The sequence below is a fragment of the Macadamia integrifolia genome, chromosome 14, assembly GCF_013358625.1.
Source record: "Macadamia integrifolia cultivar HAES 741 chromosome 14, SCU_Mint_v3, whole genome shotgun sequence".
NCBI lineage: Eukaryota > Viridiplantae > Streptophyta > Magnoliopsida > Proteales > Proteaceae > Macadamia > Macadamia integrifolia.
The window spans coordinates 27,087,376-27,095,378 of NC_056570.1; the positions used below are offsets into that span (position 1 = coordinate 27,087,376).

General features: G+C 34.5%; 1 protein-coding gene across 7 annotated transcripts in view; it reads right to left on the reverse strand.

Annotated features, from left to right (window-relative positions):
* Window positions 1–4,230: 4,230 nt before the first annotated feature.
* LOC122062155 (pentatricopeptide repeat-containing protein At4g28010-like) overlaps window positions 4,231–8,003 on the reverse strand; it is a 7,227-nt gene continuing 3,454 nt past the window's right edge. Inside the window, exons 2-4 of one of the 7 annotated variants that reach the window (XM_042625853.1) lie at window positions 5,175–5,256; window positions 4,928–5,005; window positions 4,231–4,824 (exon numbers count right to left, since the gene is read on the reverse strand). The gene's annotated coding sequence lies outside the window, so the exon portion shown is untranslated. Of the gene's footprint in view, window positions 5,257–6,138; window positions 6,327–6,797; window positions 7,414–8,003 lie in introns of all 7 variants that reach the window. The other 6 variants (XM_042625847.1, XM_042625851.1, XM_042625852.1 and 3 more) reach the window with 6 other exon arrangements.

Here is an 8,003-nt window from a genome sequence, read left to right on the forward strand (position 1 = left end):
AAATAGAAGTCATCATTCTGGTTTGAAAAATCTATACTCAATGAATATGAGAGGGGGATTGATATCAGTATTCAGCAACAACCCGATAGCTCAATTCAATGATCAAAAAGAAAAGTGAAACTAAAGAAACCCACATAACCAAAAATCAAAAGCCTTTCTAGGTCAACCAATACATTTATCATTTATTCTGATTCTCTATTTTCCAGACCACGAATCCCCACCACCCCAGCAGGGAAATAAAAGAATCTACCTTGAAAGGGAGTAACAGATACCAATCTAAAACCCAAAAAAACCTAAGCACACAAACCTAATTACCCAACATCAAAATTCTGGGAAAAAAATCCATCTTTTATGTCCCTGGTACGAGAAGAAGAAAATCAAGGGAAGAAAAATAAGTAGTGAAGATTCAAAAAAAAAAAAAGCAACAACAATAACAAATGAGACGATTCGTTACCTCGATATGTTGAGAGGGGGAGATCGATGTAGGGCACTGATATTGAAGATTCTTGAGGAAAATATGAGATTCAGGAGGACACACCAGCGACGATGAGGCGAACCGAAGCAAAGAAAAGGCAGAAATATAGAGAAAGATAATCGAAGCCTTAGATGCCGCCATGAAACGTAGAGGAATTGAAGAGAGATGTCTAGAGAGAGAGAGAGAGAGAGAGAGATGCGAAGGATGAAAAATGGGGAAGAAAAGAGAAAATCAAACTTATATTTATATTTTTCTCTTTTATTTAATTGCTATGAAATAATAATATTAAAAAAAAAAATTCCTCTTTTGCTATCTCCTTTGCTCGGTCCTCGACAATTCCTTCGCACCTTTTAAACCTGCTTTTTCTGCTTTATCAAGAAAAAAGAAAAAAGAAAAAGGAAAAAAAGGAAATCTGCCTTTTCTGCAAATTTCAAATTCCTCTTTTTTTTTTTATTTTTTTTATGATGATGATGATGATGATGATGAAAGATGAAAAACAAATTCCAGTGTTCGGATTAGGTTAACGTATGAAAACAATCTTGTACGTCTTTCTTTCATCCGTAGATTTAAAATTCACTTTCTCTTCTTAGTTTTAATAGATTTTAAATCTACAGACTAAAAACATATGAGATTGTTCTTGTACATAAATTTGATTTGAATTCTAAATTCCAATAGATTTTTTTTTTCTAAAAATTTCAAGAGGTATATAAATGGGTGAGAGAATCCTGTTGTTTGGATTTTTGGTTTCTTATCGGGTTCAATTTTAATTGGTGCATTCAACTGGTTTAATTCAAGTTTCGATTTCTACGAGTTTTATAAAATCTTAACCCAAAATCAGATTGATAAAGGTTCGATTTAATTTGGGCTGAACTTTGATACTCTTACTAATAGTTACTAGTGATCATTCCTATTATCCAGAATATATTATATTTGTGTTATCTTTTCTGGGAGGAGGTTAGGAATACTATTAGCTTTGTTTTTAGAGTTATCGACTCAACTAACATGGGATTGGGATGGAAGATGCAAGGGCAAGTAATGAGACTTTTTCAAAAAAAGGAGAGAGACAGACACGATATTGGGCACAACTACTGCATATCCACCTCCTTTTTTCCTTGCCAAGACTAACACCCCTAGAAATTTCTTCCTTTGACTAAAGAAATAGTTTGACTTGAAAGAAAAGATCGAATTTTCCTACACCCACAATGAACAGAAATCCGTTTACCATAAGGTGTCCAGGCTGTTGAAGGGTATAGGGCATGCGTGAGTCTTGTCCCTTCGATCCACACCGTGAATTCAATGCTTAGCTCAAGAAAACTTTGTCAAACATACATCAAGGTTTGATCTGATTTTTTCTCTCTCTCTCCCCTAAAGTCTAAAGAGGCCACTGGCACCTACATGGTGATTTCACACCCTCCACCATCTACCCTGCGACATATCATACGTGGCAGTTCTATGGACAAACCTATTTCCAGTTACAGAAGAGGAAGACAACTGTATCAAATGGCCCACAAGGTCACAACACATCAGAAAGGTATAAGGCAAAGTTAACGTGACTATTTCTAATAATAAGGCCTGATTGATAACACTTCTGTTTTTAATTCATTGATTATGCTTAGAAGTGAGTTTTTGTGATTTTGTGGTTTCTGAGATTGAGATCAAGATCATCGATTGGTAAATTATCAAGGAAGTATTTTTAAAATTGACTTATATCAGAATCAACGATTGATGATGAAATTAAAAAAATCACTTCCGTCTATAACTTAATAATTACAAAGTTGCCATTTCAAGTTTGAAACATCAAATTTTTTCGGTAAAAAAAACCATACAAGAATTACAAAAATCATTGTAGAAACATTGGCATCTATTTCAGTTTTTGTCCATTTTGCCGATTGTGCTTCATTGATTGAAGTAGTTGTTATTTTATCTAAATTCTAATATGCACATAATATAACACATTCAATCATTACACTTGCACAAATAATTAAAAACATATTATATGAAATAACATTTGGTCATGATCTAAAACCAAAATAAACTAATAAAGTTTATTTTGGATTTGAATAAAGAACAAAGCAAATAGTAGACAAGAGTGAAACTTCAGGGTAAAAGAAGGAATTTGGACAAAGGATTGTGCAGAAAGTGGGTGTGGTGCAAAAACACAAGAAGTCTTCGACCAGCTTAAGATGAAGGGATTTTAGACATGAAAAGACAAAGAAGAAACATGGCAGTTATAAGGGGCAGATTGATTTACAAACTCATTCAATAAAGTTCAATTATTCTGATGAGGAGTGATGGGTGTCTGCTTCAAGTGAGCAACAAATTTTGTAATTTTTTTTTTATTTTTTTTTCCTTGCTCTCAAGTCAAGCGTTTAAGATGGGAACTCTTATTTCTCTTATTCGTTGATACAATACTTCCACATGTTCCTGCTTATTATTAGTGCAGATATGCAATGAAGAGAAAGAATCCTCCAAATATGTTTTCTTTCTAACATAAATCACTATCCACTACACATTGCTAGAAGGGAATCCATATTGACTGGGCATTATGATCTTCTAACCACTAAAGCCAAAGTATTGTACTGAACAATGCAATGATGACTGCATTAAATCCCAAACATTTTATAAATCAACAAAGGGCAAATAGAGAGAGAGAGATGTAGAATAATGATTCCACACCTACTGAAGCTTCTGAAATCTTGGAGAAAATTTAGAGAAGAAAGACTTCCTTGTGTTCGTCATTTCAAGAGAAATTTGAGATAAGGGAGAAATCTTCCTTATGGAAGTATCCTTGAGAGATATTTTAGATGAGGAAAACATTTTCCTTATGGAGGACTCTATGGGAAATTTGAGAGATGAAGACGTTTACCTTGAGGAGATCTCCATTATAGGAGAAAATTGAGAAATTTTTTTTTGAGGAGTATCGGTTGAGTTTACCAAAAAACTTGGGGATCGTCTATTTTGTAAGTTATTTGCTTCATGAGTTTTGTTTCAAAGCAGTGAAAGCTGATTTTTTATGCTCTGCAATTCCTTGATTTTGGGGAGCAATTGGGGCCGATCTAATTCCTAGGAACATGAAATCAAACCGGTGTTACCAAGCAAAATTCTACGCCTAATCTGTTCCCATGAAACAAAAATCAATGGAATCAAGAACAAGAAGTGCTGTCAATTGGGCCCTAAATCAATGTTTCATGTGTTGTCTTACGCTGAGAGAGAGAGAGAGAGAGAGATTGTAACCACTTAAATTTATACAAATAAAGAGAGAGATTGTAACCAATTAAATTTATAGAGATAAAGAGATTATTTTAAATAGAGTATGTAAGTCTCCTACATTTGTAACGTAACTTTGAAATTTAAAATTCTTAAAAAAGGCCCATGATTTCTTAGCATTGGCATCTTTGGATAAACCCTTCCCAACCTATCAACGGTTAATTAATAAATTGATTAGCTCAACAAAGAAGGAAAACATTTCTTTCACTCACATGAAAAATAAAAGTACAAGACAATTAACAAAGAAAATTAGTTATTTTCCATTTAAAAAAATAAAATAAAAACAGAGAAATGAATAAGCATTCCTTTGAAGCATTTAGACTGATATGATTCCATCGACCAGTTGCATTTATGGTTTCAAGAAATTGAGCGAACACGAAATAATCACCAAAATATGATTAAATAAAAGATATTTAGTCTAACTGCCACCGAATACAATCTAAAGGATAAATCTACCTAGCTTATTCATTCATCTACAAATTAAAACATCAAGGAAGCAAAAATTCATTATTTTCTTATTCAGTCGTCAACAGTTTTAATTGGATATTACTTTACTTCACCCCTTATGGAGCATTAAATTATGAGATTTGCATTCTAAGAAAGTATAGAAGAGTTTCAATAAGATAAACACCTTTCGCTTCATTAGCTATATCCTACACCATCTGGGAAAAATCACAACCTACACTCTAAAGCTTGTATGGGGATTCTATTCCATATACTTACATTCCTCGAATGCAACGGTGCATATGACTTGGTTCGCATGTAGAATGAACATGACAAGATATGAGCCCATCTATTCCTGTCACATGGTCTTAGAGTATTGTTTGCTGATGCAGGTCCATTCTGCAGTGTGTCTGAGATTTCCCCATAATTTCAGTACCTTATGGTTCATTGCATGCACCATGTCTGAAGGTCAGGAGAAAATCTATGCCACATCACTGCCAACCGGAAGGAACCCACCAGTTGATAATACAGGCCTTACAACTGACCAAACTACTATGCCCACAAAAAACATCCTCATGAATCCCAGGATCACCTCCGTGTCATCTTCTTCAACACACTTAGACCACAAATTTTTCAACCTGTATCAAACATGTCCTAGTTTGTCAGTTGAAAAAACACTACACAGTTACAGTTACATATCCCAACTAAAAAATCAACCCAAGCAAATGATCAAACCATCACATAAATGATTGAGATTATCCAATATGACCAATCAGCAAAGCAGTTTGGATTTGAGGTGGGGATATCTAAAGCAGGTCCCTGCAAACAGAAAAAACAAAACTAGCTTCATAAAATATTTCTTTATCAGAACATCCACTGTGCCCATTTTCATTAGCATGCAAATGATACTGCCATCACCATCACCATTGCCAAGAAAAGAAATAAATAAATTAACTGCTCACAGTCACAAAAGCCATAGAAGAGAGACCTTGCAGTAGTCTTCCTCTTCATTAATGAGGTTGTACCAGTGCCTCTTTAATAAGAACAGTGGGACCAATTATAAAGGAATCCTGCTTCAATAAGGCCAAGCTTCACATTAGAGATGGCATTGTATTTAACATATGCAAGTAACATATATCAGTCTTTAAGTAGCCTTAAAAAACAACTCAAAAGGGTAAATACAATAGAACGCAGGAAGGCACTCTACTGCCACTAGTTGTTTGGATCAGTAATTAAGCTTAAAGAATCAAGGGAAGTTAGTCAAGTAAATTTTATGTATTCTAGTAAAAGAAAAGTTATCCCACCCCCCCCCCCCCCCAAAAAAAAAAAATTCTTCAAACTGATTAAACTTTTTTTTAAAATGAAATGTAATTGTACTCAACCAACTCAAAAACAACCTTCTAAGCTCAATTGCATGGCTCACCATTAATTGAATGTTCTCTCTTATTTTTTAACCATTAAACCAAACTGTCCAAAGCTGGTTTTTCAATCATTTCTCAAGCTTGAAGTATTTGCTTCAGCTGAAGTTAACACAATCATGACATGGACAACATGTCAACAAAACAAAATTTTGAACGCAGCTAAACTGGTTATATATACAATATATACAATATATTTACCTATATATAAATATATATATATATATATATATATATATATATATATAAGAAATGGGGGCTGGGATTATAATATTTGCCTATATATACGAAGTGGTTCAACATCTAGTTAAGGTCCAAGAGAATTAAAATTGAATAAATTTTTCACTGATCATATTGAAGCAGTTCTCTAAATATGCAAGGTAGAAAATTTCAACCTAGAAAAAGACGCAAGTCATGAAAGAACAAATGACAAGATGACAGTGGAGAAGAAGAAAAGGTGAACAACTTAAGATAAATTCTTTAAGATAGGAAAAAGTTTTTGCTGATGAGAAATAACTATGATTTCACGCCTACCTTCATGTATATACTTTATTGAGAAAAGGCACAAGTGACAATGCTGCACAAAAGATTAAGCGAGCCATATGATGCTTTAAGAAACCCCAAATAGTTGGATAATGCTTAGAGAGTTTACTTGGGTTGTTTGCTGCTTTATGAGATTAGACAGTCCCAGTGTCATCAAGTAGGACATTATCTGACTAAAACTGAAAGTCATGCAACGAATTGCCTCAAATTCCTTAAGGATGTACCAACATAATAGCAGGGTCATCAATTCTAGAATTTATTTGATATAATAATCTTTAAGAGTTAAATAGACTAATAACAACATTGGCAAGAAAAGAAAAAAAAAAAGAGGAGCAAGTAACCATTGTTCCAAACAGGTGGTGGTGCTTGGCATAAAGCACCACCACAGTAATACAGTAGAAGAATCCATGCAATGCACCAACCTAAGGGAAGTTCATGCTAGATTCTTTAAATTGTCAACAAGTTTTAGAGTGAAATCATGAGTAATGACACAAGATAGGGTAAATTCTGACCCTCCACGGGTCTATAAGAAACAGGTGGTGGTGCTTGGCATTTTTTTTTTTCTTGATGCACATTTGTTAACTAACCAGCAGAAATGTTGTTCAGTTATTCAATAGCAAAGCTTTCATTTGAAGAATCATTTGATATACCTGCATTTATCTTATCAGACCAGAACAAATTGAATTTGATGAGGACTGATATCCATGATTCTTCACCACCATTCTATCTCCATTGCTTTAACTAACTTTTTTCCACCAAATTCAGTTGTCAAGATATTGACGCATGTATGTACCACAACCCACCTCATACCCCTTTTGATACATATATTAGCTCCCACTAACTTTAGTTGTGGGCTTGGTCAGCTACGGACTGGCCAACAAAATGAAGAGACAACAAAAGAGTAATTCTGCTTAACAAAATGGAGAGGCAGAGAGAACTTTTCCGAATGTTGAACACTTGCAGCTTCTAAAATGTGACTCCAGCTACAAGAGACGGATGCCATTGATGTCTGGCCAAATGGTAAAAGCCTTTATATGGTGTTATCTCTAATGTGCCACTTTATCTCCCACTTAGAGCAACAGACCTATCCTCTTATGGGCACTCTTTTCAACTAACAAAAATATACATGCTTTGGCATTAGCTATTGTAGCTATGGATTAACATTGTCCATTCACTCATTCATCTGATTGAATAGAGGCATCTTGTACCAGATGCGAAGGGCTTGATCTAACATTTCCGGAAGGATGGTGTGGGGCATTAGTATATCTGCCACATAATTTAAATGTGATAATTTGTCCTCAAGTAAATTAGCGGGCCTTGTGTTCCTTATCTCGTGAAAGGATAACCATTAAATAATGATTGTTGAATGCCTGAATGCACATACTCGTGTATGTTGTTTCACCCAACTCATGTATCCTGGTAGTCCTCAATTTTCTTTCTACACCTTATTTTATCATTTAATTGGCATTCACGTATCAGTTTGAAACTTAACAAATGAATAAAGGACCTTGAGGGTTCAACCATACACAAAATTCAGGGCAGTTATTGGAGGGGGGGCATGCTGAGCCTAGCAAAGCAATAGGTGAGTAGCAACGAGATGTACTATTGGTTTGGGATCTTGGAATTTTCTTCTCATCCCATTTGTTAAATTTAGTGAATTGAAGTGAGTAGATAAAGATTGAAAACTGACCTGAAACAATAGAGCAACAACTTTGATCTAAAAATAGTACTACTCTAAATTTAGTAGTAACTGGTTGGATCTTCCTCAAAACGGACTTTTGCCTTCTCTCCAAGGAAGCTGTCAGCAACTATATAATAATAAGTTGGAAGTGGGTGGAGGATCATCAAAGAGAAGA